We start from the raw sequence: 20,929 nt of genomic DNA, 5'->3' as shown, positions 1-20,929 counted from the left end.
GGGGTGGAGGGGGGGGGGGGTGGGGGGGGGTTCAAAGTGCGTGACCGAGTCCCCCTGTCGTCTCTAGTCCAATCTTATCCGAAAAGGGTCTGGTGAGGGTTAGGGTTAGGGTTAGGGATAGGGATAGGTTTTCAGTCCAAATGTCGATCAGTAGAAACAGTTACAGTCTTAGTGCCAGGCTGAAACAAAAAGCTGCTTCCACACTGGCCCTCTCTGGATAAGATTGGACACCCCTGCTTCTCGGGCAACCAGGTGACACTACCTGGAAGTGTCAGCCCAGGTGTACAGTCCAAAAACACGACGCGTACCCTTCTCGTACTGTTCCAGAACTGGGACGTATACTTAGCTAGCTGCTTAACCCTGTATAAAGCGCAGGGGTTGTTTTGCTGTCTAGCAGGCAGCGCATTAGCACGACTTAGCGGAGGGTCTGTTCTTATCAATATCTGAGGCTAAGTAATGGGCGCCACTGCGCAGAGGCTAACGAGATCGGGACGGGAGGTCAGCTGAGCTGATCTGATATTCAGCCCTTGTGCGCGAGGCGGTGGCGGGCTGCCAGGCCCCAGCCCGACCAACCCCCCCCCCCCCCCCCCCGCTTCCCTGGGCCGTTTGGGACTCGTTGAAATCCACTTATCAGTCAGGCTAAGCTGGGGCAAGCCTTTCAAACGGACTCTCCATCATCCTCCGTCAGATGCTGTCGCGGGCCCACTCCTCCATTTCGGCCATTGCCATTACACCCCCTGCCCCCCCCCCGCCCCGCCTGCCCCGCGCATGCCCACACCCGGTGATTTCCTCAGGTTTGAGTGGCGAAACGTTGCTGTGATCCTTTTAAGATGTGACTCCAAAAATATGTCATTAGAATGGTCTCAGCTGAACATTCCAGTGCTGATGTCACAATCACCGCTGGTGACTGAATGCGACGGGGTTCTAGAACACTGACTGAGACTGACTGGAAACGTTCCACAAAAAAAAACCCCTACTCTTCAGAGGGGTCTACTGGTCTCGATTAACCCGCCCCCGAAACTCCCAACTGCACCTCCTCTCACCTCAGATTTAAACACAGATGAGAGAGGCGCCGGTCGCACAGCTGATGTGACATTTTCTCGTTCCGTACCGCCCACGCTCCCCACCCGAACTCCCCCGGGGCAAAATCTATAATAGGGTGCTTTGCATTAATGTTGGCTGACCCTCCCCGTCTCTGTGCATTACTGGAGTCCCACCCACCCCCACCCCCACCCCGCCCCATTCGGGCAGTTGTCTGGGAGACGCGTGCTCGCCAGACCGAACGGTCGTATGTGCCGTCGCTCTGCAGCAGCTAAACGGAGGTTAAATAAGCGTGCGTCATCCTGGCAGGGCGCTTCCTCCCTCCGGGGGCCTAACAGGCACGCGCGCATACGTTCACGTCCTTTGTGGAAACGCGAACGATGATGTCACGCGGGTTCTAGAATGCGCTGTGTTTGTGTTGTCATAAGGGGGGGGGGCTCCGAACTGTTTGGCGAAGCCAGCGGCTCGCCGGCGTAGCCCGCGTGATGGGAGGTCCGACGCTGACGGGGCGGGACTTCCTGTGTGCCGGGAACGTTAAAGGGACTTCCTGTGTGCCGCGGTGTGGGTGAAATCACACGTGTACCTTTTCACAACACGAACTAGCGACACGGGAGGCAGAGCAGTGGCGAACACAAACAGAAACGGATGAAGGAACAGTGCAGGTTTCATTCAGGTGGAGGTTTAGCCCGTGTGAACCGCGCGGGTCAGTGGAAAGCCACCAAAGACCGCGGCCCCCCCCCCAGGGTGAGGGGGGGTGGCACAGACACGTGGGAAAACAGCCATTTCTTACACCGGGTGACACCCCCCCCCCCCCCCAACCCCACACTCTGCCATTCTGCCAACGTCCCATCTGCTCAGGCCACCCTTGTAATCCCCTGTTTCTGCAACTGATCTAATCGCATGTAATTCCAGCCCTGCGGAGGGTGGGGGGGGGTGGGTGGGGTTAACGATATGTAAAGCCTTTTCACTTTTACCCGTCCTTTTTCAACACCCCCCCCCCCCCCCCCCAAAAAAAAAAAACTAAAATAATAAGAATCCAGCCCCTGTGGGGTTTAGGACTCCAGCATGATTCCAGTCGTGAGGAATCTTATCTCTCTGTGTCTCTCTCTCTTCCTCTGATGGGACACCCCAGCCCCGCCCCCCCACCTGTTTCTCATTGGTGGGGATTACATGCGGAGGCCGAGATCGGGGTCAGGTGTCAGACTCGCGTGGACGTCTGGCGCACGCACACACGCGTGTTAATGCGCAAGAGCGCGGGGGACACTGCTGCAGATGCTCACTCTCGCACGCACACGTGGAATTACTGCAGCTCTGTTTACCCATGACCCCCCCATACACACACACACACCTACCGAGACACATACACACACACACATACAGACACACACACCTACAGCTACAGAGACACACACACACACATACGCACACAGACACACACACCTACAGCTACAGAGACACACACACATACACATACTCACCTACACCTACAGAGAGAGACACACACACACACACACACACACCTACAGAGACACATACACATACACACACACATGCACATACACACACACACACACACCTACAGCTACAGAGACACACACAAACACACACACATACATACAGACACACACACCTACAGCTACAGAGACACACACACACATACGCACACACACACACACACACATACACATACTCACACACACACACACACACACACACACACACACACATACACATACTCACACACACACACACACATACACACACACATACACATACAGAGAGAGACACACACACACACACACACACCTACAGAGACACATACACATACACACACACATACACATACTCACACACACACCTACAGCTACAGAGACACATGCACAGAAGCACAAATGGACACGCCTCGTCTTTTTTTATTGTAGAATGTTATACTGCCATATTTGTTCGGTTGCTGCCTTAAATCTTCTCATGCTGTTTGATGAAAGTAACCCTTTAAGATGTACGATCACAAGTACGTGATCGGAATTTTCTAAACTGAACGTTCTACTGGTAACTGAAAGCAGCGGATTTCTAGAACGCTGGCTTATTTTGAAAAAAAAAATATATGCATTCCAAAAAAAAAAACCTGCTCTTCATAGGGTTAGGCCTGCCCTCACATCCCCACCCTCTGCAGCTAAAAAAAAAACTGCGTTCAGCAGGACGAGAGGATCACACACGTCACTACCTACCCCAGTGAAGACTCAGCAGAGCGGGCCCTGTCAGACCTTGTTGATGTGCACGGACGGATAATTAACTGCGCACTTGTCTGCGCGGAACAGAGGCGCTCGCGCTGGAGTCTGCGAAGCGGCGATAAACCACGGGCTGTGTTTACGTTGGCGGAGGCACTTCTGATGTGTAGTGCGGGGGGAACACGATAAGACACGTGCGTGTGTGTGTATGCTGAACGGAGATGCTTCTCATCACTGTGTCAACACTGTGAAACTGTTTCAAACCCTGCTGGATATAGATTTATGGTGTGCCCCATGTGTGTGTGTGTGTTTGTGGGTGTGTGTGTGTGTGTGTGTGTGAAAGTGTGTTGTATTTCTGTGGCCTGCTGAAGACCGAATGTAAATGGCATGCTAGTGCTATTATTTCTCACTGAATCAGAGCTCTACCACACATCTAAAAGCGTGTTCTAGGAGTGTAAATGGCGTGTTTATGTTGGTCGTACTGCTGCAACTGGGAGTGACGGGAATGTTTTTTTTTTCCGAACCTGCGACAGGCCCTTTTCCTCCCCTTTCCTAATCCCAGATTCCTGCGAGCAGGTCGGCACACCGCGGGGGGGGGGGGAAGGCCTCGTTCAGCGGGACAGCGCTGCCTTTGTCGTTTATTTTCCGCGAGCTTCGCGTCTTCTTTCCCCGCAGGAAGTGGGGGGGGGGGAAGACGAGCGGTTCTGTGTGAAACGCGGCGGGCTCTGAATGCCCGGGAGACGACTCTCTTAAAGCCGCCATCGATCCATCGATCGCGCCATGATTACCTATCGCCCGTGGACCTCTGCGTGTTCGGCCATTTGCGTCTGCATTATGCCTTTTTAATTGTTTTTACGTCCGCCGCTGGTAGTAAGATGAATTCCCCCTCTGGGAATCGATAGGGTGTGCTCTTTTCTATTATATTATCCGTGACGAACCTCGCGGTGATTTATTAAGCCTCCTTATAACGGGATTGGGGGGAAAAAAAGACTGTAAATTTGTTTCAGATTTTTTATTATGATGCGAATTGGCACATTCCAGAGGCCAAATTTATATTTTTTTTTCCCGAGGCAGCCAAACCCCCTTTGAGAGCATCACGCGATCGAAAATAAAAACCACAGCTGTTATTATTTTTTTTTTCCCCTCGGTCCCCCAAGACGAACGCCCACCGATCCGGCGGGTGACGTAAATTGGGAGAATTAACCGTCGCCATTTAATTCACGCCGAAGCCGTTTCTTGCCGCGAGAGAGAGAGGGAGAGAGGGAGAGAGAGAGAGGGGGGGCGAGAGGGAGAGGGAGAGAGAGAGAGGGGGGGAGAGAGGGAGAGGGAGAGGGAGAGAGAGCGAGCGCAAGAGACAGAGAGAGAGAGAGAGAGAGAGGAACAGAAGTGTCTGTACCAAGAAAATGACAGACAACCCAGCTGCAACAATTTACTGTTAAATTGATTCAGTAATCCAGGTCCTCGGCCTAACGAGGATGTCATTTCTTCTACACCGAGTGCATCGCAAGGTTAATGTTCTTCTCTCCCCTGAAGCTCATTCGTCGTGTCTTCATACGCAGCCAGGAACCGGAGGCCTTATCTCCTCAAAATCGCATCGCAAAAAGGTCTCTGCTAGTTCTTAGTTTTTTCTCTCTTTTAAAAAAAATCCTCGCTCAGTTGTGGTTAAGGTGGACGACACGTATTTATTCCCCCCCCCATCCCCCCCCCATCACCCCCCCCCCCCCCGTCTGAAAACGAGCTCTCGGCTCGGCGTGAAATCGATTGTTCTCTCCTCCGTTGATTAACGCTGAGGATGCTAACGTCGCCGTTAGCGGCTAGGGAGGCGCGAAGGGCTGAACGTAAAAAAACACAAAAACGCGGTTTCTCCCACCGCACCGAGGAGGGGGAGGGGGAGGGGGAGGGGGGGATGGGGCACGGGGCACGGGGCGCAAAGCCTGCCTAATCTGACTCTGTAATTACTTTGTGCAAACACTCCAACGCAGAGAGAGCGTTGTGTGTGACTGTGTTCTGGGACTGGCCTTCGCCGCATTTCGGAGCTGTTCGTCCGTCTCCTGGCGGGAACTACCGGAAGGTTTTTACTTACAGGTTTGTGTGGACCGGAACACCGAAGCACCGCAATCTTTCCTTCTGACGACCGTTAAAACCCTGTTTGGCTCACTTTTGTTCACATGTCAAGTGGATATGTATCCGCCCTTTCGTTTATCGTCTTTTGTCAAACCTCAAAGCCAAGTTCCTGTCCTCTCGGGCGAGAGCAAAGAATCGATATCAAACGCATCTTCTTCTTCTTCTTCTTTTTTTCGCTTTCTTTCTTTCTCGTTTCGCCCACTGCATCTCGAAGCGAAATCTGTTTTTCCTTCTTCCGGCTCCTGGGCCAGATTTTCTTCGGTCTGGGCTGGGGGGAGCACAAAGGAGCTTGGGAAACCCGTCTCTGCGCGTTTTGGGTCGAGCGATCGCTTTGACGCCGACGGACTGCGATAATCTGCTCCCCAGAATCACTTCCTGCGAGCGTCTCCAGACGATGGTATCAGACTGACCTCCAACGGGGGGGGGGGGGGGGCTGTCAGCTCGCGTTTGAGGGAGGAAACGTCAAGGGGGCTTGAGCGTGTTGGCGGCGCGGACCGAACTCTTGAGTTCCGCTTAAATCCCCCCACCCCCCCACATCACGGAGCTGTCGGTTTTCGAGTGTCCCACGCGTTGTGGCGTTGTTTTCTTTTCGTTCCCCGCCTCCCCCCCCCCCCTCCCCGCATCCCCCCCCTCCCCGCGTCCCCCCCTTCCCCCCTCCAAATCGCGTCACCGTGCCACATCCGCTGATGTCATTCCGCCCGCTGGTGCCTCGAGTAGAACTCCAGCGCTGAAAAAAAATAGCCCTGGGATGAAGATGAAGAGGATGGTCTAATTAGGTGCCAACGACGAGGAGGGGTAACAAGGCTTACCGAAAGGAATGAGGAAGAGCACAGAGAGCTGTGAGGAAGAGGAGGAGCGTTGAGACCCATCCAAGAAGACAGAAGGGTGTCAGACTTCAAAAGAGGAAGAGGAAGGACATTGAGACATGAATGTGAGGAAGACTCTGGTCAGTGACGGCTGTCATTTTGGGCCTCATGCTTACGCTTGGCTGGAGGGATGTTATCTGACCTACCGTCCCGTCTCCACCCAAAGAAGCTTCCGGAACTGCACTCCCCACCCGCCTCTCTCGGCGTGGTGCGGACCACGTGGCCAGAGGCTGCATTACCCGCCCCGGCCAGCAGGGTGCAGGACTGAGCCCCACCCCTCCTCTCCCCATCTGTAGAACCCAGGCCGCACTAAGGGAAAGGGGAGGGAGGGGGAGGTGAGGGGGGTACGCCAAAGTCCCCACTCCGTGGTGTTCCGGCTCGCCATAACAACAGTCTCCCGGGTGACTGGAGCTGGACAGAGACATCAAAGCAGATCTCATTTTCTCTTGACGTGTGGGGATGTGGCGGGGGGGGGGGGGCTGGGGGCTGGGGGGGCTGGGGGCTGGGGGCTGGGGGGGGGGGGGCGGGCGATAAGGAAGTTTTCAGCATGGCTTCCAGTGGTGTGTCATAATTAGTGTAACTCTCTGTTATTGTAATTGAGCGTGCCCCGGCCCTAACAGGCTTGCAGTCCTGCTTGACGGGGCAGTCGCCGTGCCGACCGGGCGCGTGTGTAGCCAAGCGTGCTGGCGGCGGCGGGGGGAGAGTGATTAGAATGTCTGCGCCGCCACCCGACCTCCGCCGGGGGGGAGGGGGGGAGGGGGGGGCGGGCGCGGCCGAGCTGCCGGCGAGCGGTGGCGGTACGGTCGCGGAAATGCGCCAGGGACTACGACCTGGGCGGGGCTCGAGAGGGTCGCTGTGTGTGAAAACTGCCCTGCGGTCCAAGTCCAAGTTTATGAATGGGAGGAGGGGTAGCACCATGGAGAGAGTGAAAGAGAGAGGAAGGGGGAGAGAGAGAGAGAGCAAAAGAGAGGAAGAGAGAGAGAGAGGGAGAGAAACAGGAACAGAGAGGGAGAGAGGGAGGGAGAGAGAGAGAGAAACAGAGAGAGAGAGAGAGACGGAGAGAGAGAGAGAGAGAAACAGAGAGAGAGAGAGAGACGGAGAGAGAGAGAGAGAGAGCTCTTTTTCCGATGGATCAGTCACAGTCATCAAAGGCCACAGAGAAGCCCCTGAGCTTTGTTTTAATTGGCCGTCTCACCGTGAGACACCATGAGTAATACACCAATGAAAAGAGTCATTACTCCTCCCCAATACCCGGAGTTAAAAACACATCACTGTCTCAGTGTTTCTGGACGGACTAATTCATTACACCGCGCGATGCAGTGCCTGCACGTGTTTGCGAAATTAACCTCAGCATCTTAAAAAATAAACATGAAAATTTTCCGTTGGAACCATGAACATCAGTGTAGTGTCATGCCTTTGTCAACAGTGCCTCCATCACTCAACAGAACACGCTATTATATGTCTATTTTTAGCTGCTGGTGTGTTCGTGATAACATTTGTACAGATGGCGGATCTTAAATGTGTTGTTCATGGATGGTGCATGTTTGTGTGTATGTTACGTTACTGTTGGATGGGGATCTTGTATTTTCCACTATTGTCTTAAACACGGTCTGAACACAAACAAAAAAAAAATCGTTTTAAAAATCCAATCAAAGACCGACCCTCTGCTGCCATCTAGTGGCAGCAGTGGGAGCTGCGTTTGGAATTGCGGGTCTACCACACCTGCTTTGCTTAGCTTCGCTTCGCGGCGAACGCCGCCTCACCACTGGAGTGAGATTAGCTAAATGGAGCCGCTCATTAGCGAGTGTCTATATTAGCAGAAGGGGGGTCAGACCGAGTCAATGAGCGTGGTCTAATTCCCCCCCCTCCCCAACCCCCCCACACTTGTCAACCTCTTGTCGCAAAATTTGCATATAAATTGCTCTAATATGATGTCCCCCTTGCTTTATTCCTTTAATAGCTGCTTTATTTGAGATTCACGGAAAAGTTTGCGGGAAGAGCGGGGGGCTCTTTTCGGAGAGAGAGCGCGCGCGGGCGGCCGAGGGGAACGGCGGAGAGGGAGAGCGTCTGGAATATTCCGGAATGTTCTCCCGCGGTCTCGGCAGCGCGGCCCTCGAACGAAGAAAGCGAAGCGGGACGTGTTGTGATTCCAGACGTGTTGTGATTCCAGACGTGTTGTGATTCCAGACGTGTTGTGATTCCTGACCGTGTCCTTCAGCGCTCAGTGGGTCTGACACACAACTATCGCCCCCCCCCCTCCAACACCCCCCCCCCCCACACACACACACACACACACATAAACACACATGCACAAGCACGCAACACGTGCATAAACCTATGCAAACGCAAACACATGCACATATATATTCCCGAAAATACACAAGCATACTCTTACATACATACATGCAAACATGCGTGAGCACACGCACTCCATACACAAACTCATGAATGTATATAGACATATAAGCAGACACACTCATGCGCATAATCACACACAAACGTAGACAAACACACACGTACTGACACTAATAAACATACACAAACATGTACACACATAAGCATACACAACCACAGATGTACAGACACACTCATACACATAAGTAAACACACACACACACACACATAAGCATACACAACCACAAATGTACCGGCACGCTCATACACATAAGCAAACACACACACACACACACACACACACACGACCAGTCAGTATATGGTCCATTGAGCCCGGCCACAGGAAGTTTGTTTGCCCTGCCAGGAAGTGGCTGTTGCCATGCGTCCGCTACCACACCGTCGTCGTGTCAAAGTGCCGTTAATTTAACGAGCGTAGCCAATCGGAAGGCGTGTCTTTGGCTCTTCGTTTCCATGACCGCGGTAGCAAATAATTGGTCTTACCAGGCTCAGATTGGCGGTGTGATGTCAGAGTTAAACGCAGATATGCAATGTGTCCAAAGCGATGGCTTTTTTTTTTTTTTTTTGTGCTTTGTTTTGTCAGATTGAGTCGAATTTTCCACTAAAGTTATTAACACCAATTGCCCAGCGTTTTACAGCGATGGAGCATCTGGGCTTCCCGGCACTGAAATCAGTCAGACCCCAGCCTCTGGGTCCCAGCTTATAACAATAATGATGATGTATTAGTGGCTGTTAGCGCTCACACACAGGCACACACAAGAACACACGCGCACAAACGCACGCACACACGCAGGCACACACAAGAACACACGCGCACAAACGCACGCACACACGCAGGCACACACAAGAACACACGCGCACGAACACACACACACACATGCGTACAAACGCACACACACACACGCACACACACACAGGCACACACAAGAACACACGCGCACACACACAGACATGCACATTCCCACACACACACACACACACACACACACATGCACAAAAACATGCACGCACGGACACACACAAAAACATATACACACACGCGCGCACACACAGACATGCACATTCCCACGCACGGACACACGCGCACACACACACATACACACACACACACACACAGACATGCACATTCCCACACACACACACAAAAACATGTACACATACAGGCACACACACACACAATAAAAACACGTACGCACACACACACCCTCATGCACGCACGCACGCACACACACACACACCCCCACCCACACAAACACAGATAACAATCTCTGTGTAACCTGAAAACTCATTTAGCTTGGCAGTGAGTAAAAAAAAAAACGGAGAGCAGGACTGTAGAAATTAAACATGGCACAGCGACATAATAGAGGGTAGGGTTTCTGCTCGGTCGATTCTGCATTCGAACGGGAGTTGGCGGACATCCCGTTCTCTCCCCTCTGTTTATACAGAGTGGGTTTAATTAGTCTTGCCCCCCTCGCCCCCCCCCCCCCCCCCCCCATCCTGCGCGAAGGTATACAAGCACATTACAATTGATATTAAGTGCTTCCAGTTTCCAGGGGCCGCTGGTGAAATGGGCTCATTTAGAATCAGGGTGCATTGTGGGAGGTGAGCGGGGGCCGGGGGCGGGGGGGGGGGGGACCGCCCGGTGTTCGGCAGTTGGGATACGGAGTGCTTCGCCGCACGCCGCGCGCCACACGCTCTCGACGCGCCCGCCCGCTCGCTCACTCTTTTCGAAAAATGGCAGTTGGAGGGTAGCCGCCCGCCGCGCTCGTGATCGCCTCTTACTCAACGCCGCGCCCCTCGCTGCGTTCAGGCGAGCGCTCCGGTGCCTCGTCGTCCAGGTGTGCTGCTCTTCGCCACAACGCTGAAACGGATCGATGAAGGAGCTCGGTACCCCTCCCCAAACCCCCTACACCCATCCCCCAACCACCACCACCACCCCACCCCCCCCACCAGCTGAAGGCCCCCCAGCGAGCACTTTATTCTCAGATAAAAGAAATCCGCGTCTGTTTTAACACGTCCCGGTTAAAACGATGGCAATATAATAATTATGATAATCATAATCTTACATATCTGCCTAAGCATTTAGTGAGTTCCTCCTGAGTAGTTTATTAAACTAAATGGCTAACTGCCGTTAAACTGTCTAGTGCATTTGCATGTTGTGAAACCAAGATACACACATGCACACACACAGACAAACAGACAGACACCCACACACACACACATTTATTATACTAAATAGCTAACTGCCATACAACCATCCATTGCATTTGCTTGTTGTGAAACCACACATACACTCTCTCCCTCTGTCACACACACACACACACACTCAGGCACGCACACACACAAACGCACACACACACACACACACACACGTACACGCACCCCCCCCCCAAGAGCGGACTCCTGAAAAAGTCCGTTGGGAACACCTTGATCTTCTTTCCATTATCACGGGAGCCGTGTACTTGGTGATACGCTGCACTGGAACCACGCGCACAGAGTCATTTTTCAAAGGGAGACAGAGAGAGCGGGGAGGAAACCTAAAACTTCAGGCAGTCAGGTTGGGTTAGGAGGGCAGAGGGAACCCGGCTTGTGTCCCGCAGGTTCCATAGTTTTTATTTGACTTTAAATTTTTTCCCTCTCCCTTGCAGCCTTTGTGCCTGGCAGCTGCACCAGAGCGGGCTGTATGAATAAGGAGTGATAAAGCTTCGCGTTCGTTTCTGTGAATCTTTTTTTCGGGGGAAGGTAACGGTAACGGTGGCTGGGGGGGGGGGGGAACAGCCTGGCGATGAGGCGAAGCTCATTTCGGTTCATTACCGCGCTCCACACACGCGCGCTCCCTCGCAGCGGAAGGGGGGGGGGGCGAGGAGGGTCTCGTCGGCAGGCGAGGTCACGAATAATTTTGTTTGGGCTGGAAATGGGTTCATTACGTTCCCCCCGGGAGCTGGCGGCGCAGATCGGGCCGGCGGAAAGGCGTTAGGACGCGCGGTTATTATTCACGGCGGATGAAGCGGTCCTGAGCGCTCGCGTCGGGGGGGCGGCTCGGCCTAATTCGGCCCGCTCCTCTGCTCATTTTCTGCGTCCAATTTTGGCCGGTGCCCGGGAGCGCTGTTGATTTTCCATCCAGGCTCTTGATTAAAAGCTTGGTGTGCGTGTGTGTGTGTGTGTCTGTGTGTGTGTGTGAGTGTGTGTGGGGGGGTGTGTCTGTCAATGTGTGTGGGGGTGTGTGTGTCTGTCTATGAGTGTGTGTGTGTGTGTGTGTGGGCGTGTGTGTATGTGTATGTGTGTGTGTTGGGGGTGTGTGTGCCTGTCTGCGAGTGTGTGTGTGTGTATAGTGTGTGTGTGTATGTGTGGGCCCGTGTGTGTGTGTGTGTGTGTGTGCGTGTGTGTGGGCATGTGTGTGTGTGTATGTGCGTGCACATGTGTGTGTGTGTGTGTGTCTATGAGTGAGTGTGTGTGTGTCTGTTGGTGTGTGCACGTGTGTGTGTGCATATGTGTGTGTCTGTCTGCGTGTTTGTCTGTGTGTGTGTATGTGTGTGTGTCTGTGCCTGTCCTTTTCTGAAAGTGTGTGTGTGTGTGCGCGCATAAGCGAACATGTAAAGTTGTGTGGTGCTATAAGCCTTTAAATGGTAGCGCATCCGTAGCACTTTGTTGGCTCACACATCAGTGAGTGAGTGCTGAGAATATGAGTCAGTGACCGGAGCTTGTGTGCTTATTAAATGACCCTGTAGATCTGTCACTGCGTCTTCGCACCTAAGGGCCAATGAGAACTCACGAGAAGAACAAAAAAAAACCGTCCCGTTAGGCTGGAGTGCTGTGATGTCACAGGAGACTCGCTCTACTGTGACGGGCCCTGTCTGAGTGCAGACTGATGCATGCTGGGAAATCGGTCCCGTCAGCTCAGTGTGCTTCCTGTGGTGAGTGGCGTGTAGAGGGGGTGGGTGGGGGGGGGTCCCTGGTCTGGTCTGGATCCAGCAGCCGGCCTGTCCTCCCTTACCCTCAGACCCCCCCCCCGCCCCCCCTCCCCTCTGTCCCACGACCTCTGCGGGGCCTTCTTCCCCCCTGTCCCAGGCACGGAGGGGGATGAGGACGGGGACACGGCGGAACATTCCGACAGTTTCGCTGGAGCAGCGCTTCAGCTGCCGTCCAATCAGCTGCGCTCGGGGGGGGGGGGGGGAAGGCCGAAAATGAAATGAAATAATCGCTGCGTCTGGCTGTATCGGGTTGCGTTCTTGTGTTCTTTTTTTATTTTTTTTTACTCCTTTGCTGCACTAGAGTCGTTTCGAAATAGCAAGACATATAAAGCGAAGTGAAACGGCAAACCTATAATTCTGAGAGTTTTTTTCTGAGAGAGAGAGAGAGAGTGAGAGAGAGAGCGAGAGAGAGTGAGAGAGAGAGAGAGAGAGAAAGAGAGAGTGAGAGAGAGAGAGAGAGAGAGAGAGAGAGTGAGAGAGAGAGAGAGAAATGACTTGACGCTAACCCCCCCAGCGCACGGTTTTCCCGGGCTAGCCAGCAGAGCTGAGCTGGCTTTGGGTTTTAGGCGTGGCTCCCCGCTGCATTACAGCAGGAAAACACGAGTCACCATTTCCCCCGGACAGCCCGAACTGGACCAGGCACCCGCAACTGACTGACAGCTGTGGTCTCTCTCTCTCCCTCTCTCTCTCTCTCTCTTTCTCTTTCTCTGTCTCTGTCTTCATTTCTTTCTCTCCCCCTCTCACTCTCTCTCTCTCCCTCTCTCTCTCTTTCTCTCTCTCTCTCTGTCTTCATTTCTTTCTCTCCCCCTCTCACTCTCTCTCCCTCTCTTTCTCTTACCCGCAGTCTGTCACTGACATTCTCTCTTTTTGTTCTCTCCCCTTACTCTCTCTCTCTCTCTTTCTCTCTATTTCCCCCAGTCTCTGTCACTCAAATGTTCTCTGTCTTTCTCTACCCCTCACTCTCTCTCTCTCTCCCTGCCTCTTTCACTCACATGCTCTCTGTCTTCCTCTCTCTTTTTCCCCCCTTCACTCTCCGTCACTCTCCTCTCTCACTCCCTCCCTCACACACTGTCTCTGTCTCTCTCTTTTCTCTCTCTCGGTCTCTCTCTCTCTGTGGTAAACCCTTGTCTTCATCAGACTGTAACAGAGGCCCCACCCTTCAGCTGTACGTTGCGTCAGCATTCTCCCCACCCCCCCACCCCCCCCCCCCCGAGCACTCCAACCCCCCCACCCCCCTCCCCCCTCCCATCCCAGATTTATGTGTGGGCCAGAGAACGGCTCTGGCAGGAGTTCATTGTTCTCCACTGTACTTGTTGCAGAGAGTTTGAGCGCAGGACCGGCGAACGCTGCTGTGCTCCGATTCGCCGGAGCGGACAGTCGGACCGCTGAGCTCCCAGCGACAACGCCGTTTTTTTTAGAAGGAGCGTCCGCTGCGTTTTTTTTTTTTTTTTTTTGCGCCAGGGCATCGTGAAACCGGCGGAGTGGGGGGGGGGGGAATCGCATGATGATGATGATGATGATGATGATGTGGGAAGATCGCTTTTCGGGTCAAGTCTGAACATCGGAACTGGGGCTCAGAAGCGGGGAGCAGAAATCGAGCTGTCGGGGAACTGAAGAGAATAAGTTGTCGCGACTTCAGAAAACGGTATGTACTCATTTTTGGTCTTTTTTTCCCCCCCTTTCTTGTTGGATTTTTTGTTGGGTTTTCAGTACAGGACGGGTATCAGTGACACGTTCTGCCGAGCCGGGGAAAAGGTCAGAAAGTGCCGGGAACTTAACTCTCACACCCAGAGAGAGAGAGAGAGAGAGAGAGAGAGAAGGGGACAAAGAGTGAAATGCTTTTCTGTTGAATTTGCATTGTGATCCCGGTGTGTCCTCGTGGACCACTCCTGGCCAGGAACTCCGTTTGCCCTGGTCCTCAGCATGCACCGTTCGAAGGGGGGGGGGGGGGGCTGTAATTACCCCATTAGTCTCTCACAATTGGGGTGGGGAGGATGGGGGGGAGGGGGGCGTGAGTGAGCCATGGAATGTTGGGAGATGGAGTTTTCTGGTTAATGTGTGCAACTAATCTTGAGGATCAAGGATCGTTACGGTTTGCAACTTCAGCTTCTCAAGCATCTATTGATTTTTTTTTGTTTTGTTCAGTGAGAACAAAAGCTGATCTCTGCCCACGCTGAGGACATGAAAATTGTAGGGGGATAGAATAGGGAGGGAACAGGGAAACTGAACACTAGCTGTAAAGCTGTAGCCTGGGCCTGTTTATGGATTTATGATTCTTTTTTTTTTTTACTGCTCAGAGGGGGTGTAGCATCTACACACACACACACATACTCACACGCACGCACACACACACACACACGTGCACACTTGCACAGACACGCACACACACACTCACACACCCTCTCTCTCACACACACACACAAGCACGCACAGACACACACACGCACACACACACTCACACACAGACTCACACACTCTCACATACACTCACACACACACACATTCACACACACACAGACTCACACACTCTCACATACACACACACACACACAGACTCACACACTCTCACACACTCTCACATACACACATTCACACACACACAGACTCATACACTCTCACATACACACTCTCTCTCTGACACACACACACACACACACACACGCTTTCTCTCCTGCAGGCTCATAGATATGTCCATGAGGGACAGTGGGACTCAGTGTACAGGGGCAGTGAGGGAGGCTTCTCTCTCTCTCTCTCTCTCTCTCTCCCTCTCTCTCTCTCTCTCTCTCTCTCTCTCTCTCTCTCTCTTTTGTGAGGGGAACACATTCGGCACTCAGCGCCCGTCCCGAGGCCCGAGCGCGCATCTGGAAGCAGTGACGGGCTCGCGGAGCGGCGGCCGGTGGTTAACGGGGGTGGGGGGGGGGGCGGCTGGGCGGGGCCACCACCCCCCCCCTTGGTTTTCAGCCGCACGGGGGCGGGGAGCGAAACAACGTCCCGGAAAATACACAAAAAGCCTAAAAGCAGTCCAGACTCGACGGGCTCCATTTGCCCTCTTTTTCTCTGTGTGTGCAGAACTTTCCAGTAACACAGGAGGCTCCCGAAAAAACAGACAGGCGGAACAGGGCCGTGGTCAGGGGCCCAGGGCCAGGGGCCAGCGGTTAGGGGCCCGGGGCCAGGTTCTCCTGGGACGGCCCCCCACCCGGTGTCTCAGTATTCATGGGCTTGGGGCCCACAGGCTGGTTACCTCTGGTCTGCACGTGCTCCAGCCTCACCGATCCACTTTGTATTATAACCTGTCAGGCTCCATTGGCTGCAGTCTAGGTTATTCTTCTAGGGAGGGGGACAAAAGTTGGGGGGGGGGCAAGGCTGATGGGGTTTAGGGGGTGGCAGGGTTGCTGTCATTTAATAAGTCACTGCAGAACTCAGGAAATAGGGTGTTTTTTTCAGGGGGGGGTACCTAACCTTTTCAGACCCCTCTTACTGCCTACTAATCAGCATCATCCCTAACAAAAGCGGACCCGGCCCAGACGCTAATGCGTTTATAGGGTCCCATACATCGTATTTTTATTTCGCGCAAATGAAAGGGGTGATTTATTCGCACGCCGGCAGTTAAGGATCTGGGGAGGGAGACCTCGTAGGCCTCTTTGTCTGCTGCGCCCCCCGTCCCCTGCCCCCCCTCGTCCCCCCCCCCCCGTCCCCCCAACAAAGAGGCTTCCTCACAAAGAGAGAGCCATCTCCTCCGAGCGCTGGCCCGGCCCGTCGGTGTCCTCCTGGGCAGAACGGGGGGCCCTTTGGGTGAAGTCGGCTAACTTTGGGGCGGCGGGAACGGCGACCGTGCCGCCCCGCCTGACGGCCGCGAGGCGACGTCACCTGGGCCTCCGTCCCGATGTTGCCGTGGCGCCGTCTGGGTTCCGCGGCGTGACGAACCAACCGACCAACCAACCGCCGGCTCTGCCCCAGCTGACCTCAGCGAGGATAAGACCAGCGTTGCGTTCCCATTGGTCCGTCTAGATAGCGTTATATACATTTAGTCTGCGGGAGTATCAACTGAGCCAAGGTTGAGTGGACTTTGTTTCCCTCTCTCTCTTTCCTGTATGGCAGATTGTCTTTGCAGATTCATTCTTGAGAAGAACACCTCAGTGTGCCAGAGTCAGTGATATCAGCCATAAACAGAGACAGCTATAATAATGATGGTGGTGGTGGTGCTGACAACAGAACAGAACGTAACTTTATTTCAAAATCCCTTTTCTGAAATGATGTACAGAGCGCTCTCTAAGTAAATAAACAAGACTTCCGAGGATTAAGGCGAACGGTCGATTAGTACCGGGGAGCTGATGGTGTCTCTTGTTGAAGTGTTACGTCCAGTTATTTGTAAAAAACCAGGGAAATGATGTCCGTCAGCACTGGAGTTTTGATTCCAGCACATCTTCCCTCTTTTCATTTTTCACATGGTCCACAAAATATGATTTATGAAATTATTTATGAAAATTATTTTTGTTTTGTGCTCACAGGGTATCTCACATCCAGTATGCAATCTACCTAACAGTCGGTACCTGTCTGTACCTGGCCCCTGAGTCTGTACCTGTCTGTACCTGGCCTCTCACAGTCTGTACCTGTCTGTACCTGGCCCCTCACAGTCTGTACCTGGCCCCTGAGTCGGTACCAGTCTGTACCTGGCCCCTCACAGACTGTACCTGTCTGTAACCTGGCCTCTCACAGTCTGTAACCTGTCTGTACCTGGCCCCTCACAGACTGTACCTGTCTGTAACCTGGCCTCTCACAGACTGTACCTGTCTGTAACCTGGTTCCTCACAGTCTGTAACCTGTCTGTAACCTGGCCCCTCACAGACTGTACCTGTCTGTACCTGGCCCCTCACAGACTGTACCTGTCTGTGCCTGGCCCCTCACAGACTGTACCTGTCTGTAACCTGGCCTCTCACAGTCTGTAACCTGTCTGTACCTGGCTCCTCACAGTCTGTAACCTGTCTGTACCTGGCCCCAGTTGCTGGGAGCACTGCTCTCCGCAGGCCTCACCCCGTCTGGATGGGTGTGTGTCGCGAGCGGAATGCCTGTGGCTAGGGAAGACCTGGGAACACCTGCCCATTGTCCTCCGCGTCGGGACAGGTGAACGGCCGAGCCCGTTTTTGACTTGCGGCTGGGCCGCCTCCGCGGTTGGCCTGCGCAAAATAAGAGGTGCGCCTCTTTTGTCGGGTCTGGTACATCCAGTCGGCCGCTGGTAACAGAGATGAATTCATTCCCTTTTCAAAGATCTGAAAAAAAAATGCCCTTTGAAATAAATGTCTTCACTCAGAACAGGAAATGGGCTGCAGGACCCGCCCCCTTTAGCATGGGCCAGTCAGACAAAGCCTCTTCTTGTAGTCTGCAGTGCAATAATGATTACCGAAAAAAAAGAGAGAGAACTATGATGCATTCTTTAAGGAGCTCAATCCCCGAGCCTGTTTTAAGGACAGCGATCTCTCTGACAGCTCTGCACCAAGGCCAGCTCGGAATCCGTGTCACCAGGGGGGAAAAACTGACAGATAATAGCCAGATTTCTCAAAAACAAAAACAACAAAATACTCCTTTTTTTCTTAAAGACGTGATTTAAAAACCACCAGACGAGAGAAGATGGTGCTCATTTAAGGCGACTTTGGTCCATCACTTTTTTTTTTTTAATGGAGTTTGCTTAATGGGAACCTCTACTTGGTGGTTATGTGGTAAGTCCAACTAATACCCTTTGCTTTATTTGTTTTCCTTGCTCTTAAGTCTCAGTTTGTGAAATATATATAATAACGGTGATATGGTGCAGCATCCACATTTATTGAGGCAACAGCACTGAGCATTACTGATGCACATTGGTATTCTGAGCGGAAGCAGCCCACGCTATCTCGCGCTGTCAGCATTTGGTGCGGGTCTCTGGCAAAGCCACGGAGAACTGACACTGTTTAGCGCGTAGCCTAGTTTGTGTGCGCGCGCGAGAAAGCGGGGCTACGAACAGATCAGGGCCGTGCGCGTCTCCTCTCTCCCTGCCCCAAACGGGCGGCGGTCGTCAGGTGAGCCGCGTAAAAAAAAGACGCTGAGTATTTTTTATTTATTTATTTTATCGCCGCCTCTCGGTTATCTGCTCGCACCAGGAACACGAGCGCGCCGTCTCCTTCGAGCCGCTTGTCTTTGCCGTGGCTGTCAGCTGCCAGACGAACCTGCCGGGGCTTCGGCTAACGGAGGCGTCCGCGGAGGATCCATCACTGTCACCGCCTCCCCGGCGGAAGACAAATCACCCGCGAAAGCACCCGTCAGATAGAATTCCCCCGCTGGGTCAGGGGGGCCTGCTCGTGTTTTCGGGTGATAATGCCACAATTAAAATCCAGGTCCCTCACCGTCCGTGATGACGTCATTATCTTTCCTCATTGTTTCATCCGAGGCTGCTTGCTGGCACTGTTGTATGGACGTTACGAGGACAAATGGCATATTAAATCTGGAATTTTAAAAATGCATTTTTTTTTTTTAAATAGAAAAGGGCATCTTTTGGAAGCAGTTGAGATGAAGTTTAGTTTCGACTTTGGACAGTAATGACTGTGGGAGACAAAGTCATGGATTGTAAAAAAGGGGAAACAGTTTATTTGACAGAAACCAGCGCAAAGTTAATTATGTTTATTCAGATTCGACATATTAATAGGTTCTGCTGGTTTCAGTGTTTTTTTTTAAACCGAAAATATGTGTGTTTCCTGAATGTCCCAGAGTGAATTACCCTTGGCTAAAAATGAGGCATATTAACTTAATGCTGCAAGGATTTTGTTTGTCAGCTTGGCAACAGCAGTATAAAGTCTTGTTTGCAAGCAACTGGTTCCAATTAAACATCCCCATGCAACGTGCTAAGGCTTTAACTCTTTCTAAGGCTTGCTCGGGGATCCACACCGGATATGTTAGTGGTGACCAGATCTGAGGTGATCCAGTGGATCCGGATGATTAAGTATTCTTAACGCTTCATGGAGAAGGCTGATTGGCTGCAGGCCCGCACAATCTGAAGGATTAGCCTACAACTCTGGACTACAAGTATTATTAATTATATCATGATTAATATCACAATTTAAATTATTGCTAATAACAATGGTAATGAATTATTATTATTATGATTATTATTATACATGGAACAAAATTAAAAATAAAGTTACAGTTTTGCACATTATCCTTCATATTTCCCTGTGATATGGCTGGATGTGTGCTGAAGAACTCCACATTGTGCTGCCTAAGGGCTTTTATAACTGGGAAGCAAACCTGTGACCGTTACACACATGACCAGCTGCCTAACCGGCGTAGCATAGGCTATGCAATCTTAAGAACATTGTGTCGAATGGATGCCTTTAAATATCTCATTTTGCTTTCTTAACACGCAGGAAAAAAAGCCTATAGCCTACATATAGCTTTGCATTTAAATATCCATTCAAATACTCAGGTTGCATTTAAGTGCTTGGCATTAAAATATAATTGCACTAATTTCTCGTTAATGTAACGCTAGTGGCAGGCGATCTTAACGAGCAGAATTATCGACGTGTGTTTATTTACATAGCCTATAGAAATATTTAACCGTCCGCGACACACAGGAGCAGCGCTCGTTAAAAGATAAACCAACACACCCAGTCCACCCCTGGCCATGTCGATCCGTCTGTTTTTCCCTAACAGATTTTTTTCCTACTTCGCTTTTTAACCAGGGTTAAAATTCAAGGGGAAATGGCTGCGCTTTGCCTTGGCACTGCCAAACAGGCAGATTAATGTGTGGGAGGCCACCTGGCCACCTGGGAGGGCGCGGCAAGCGGAGAGAAACGCATTAAAAAGGTGGCTAAGGTGTTGTTTGCTTTTCCTGTCAGCTGCCTCCCTTAATACTCTCCCAGAGGATGGCCGGTCAGACAGCCACCGCGACCCCTCCGGTTCTGCTGATTCGCTCCCCCGGATTTTGTGTTCATTAAAAAAAACGGGGTTGTTTATCCAGCTACCGTTAAGCACCGGTGAACTCCCAATTAATGTCGTAATTTAACTGCGGGGTCGGGCGGCACACGTCACGTAGCGATGGAAAGAAAAACGAACCATGTAACACACAATATCTCTGCGCCCTATGCGGAAATGGCGTCCGGAGGCTTGATTGTTATTCGTTTTCTGAATCGAGGAAATCGCGTTCTCCAGCGGTTTCGTGGGTCTGCTGATGTAGCTATAGCCATCGGTCCCAAACGCATAGTTTCAAACTGCGCTCCCAAGGCGTAGTCTGAATAACAACGAGAAGCTTGTTTTCAACTAG

The 20,929-nt window shown here is 52.2% G+C and overlaps 1 protein-coding gene across 4 annotated transcripts in view; it reads left to right on the top strand.

Moving 5' to 3' along the window:
- The window catches only part of sash1a (SAM and SH3 domain containing 1a), a 291,932-nt gene that overhangs the window by 179,851 nt on the left and 91,152 nt on the right, over positions 1-20,929 (top strand). The window contains exon 1 of one of the 4 annotated variants that reach the window (XM_035421917.1): positions 14,152-14,287. The exons of the other annotated variants lie outside the window; for them this stretch is intronic. The gene's annotated coding sequence lies outside the window, so the exon portion shown is untranslated. Of the gene's footprint in view, positions 1-14,151; positions 14,288-20,929 lie in introns of those variants that run through there. 4 annotated transcript variants of the gene reach the window in all.

The sequence above is a fragment of the Anguilla anguilla genome, chromosome 6 (assembly GCF_013347855.1).
Source record: "Anguilla anguilla isolate fAngAng1 chromosome 6, fAngAng1.pri, whole genome shotgun sequence".
Classification (NCBI taxonomy): Eukaryota; Metazoa; Chordata; class Actinopteri; order Anguilliformes; family Anguillidae; genus Anguilla; species Anguilla anguilla.
This window is presented reverse-complemented; position numbering and strand designations above follow the sequence as displayed.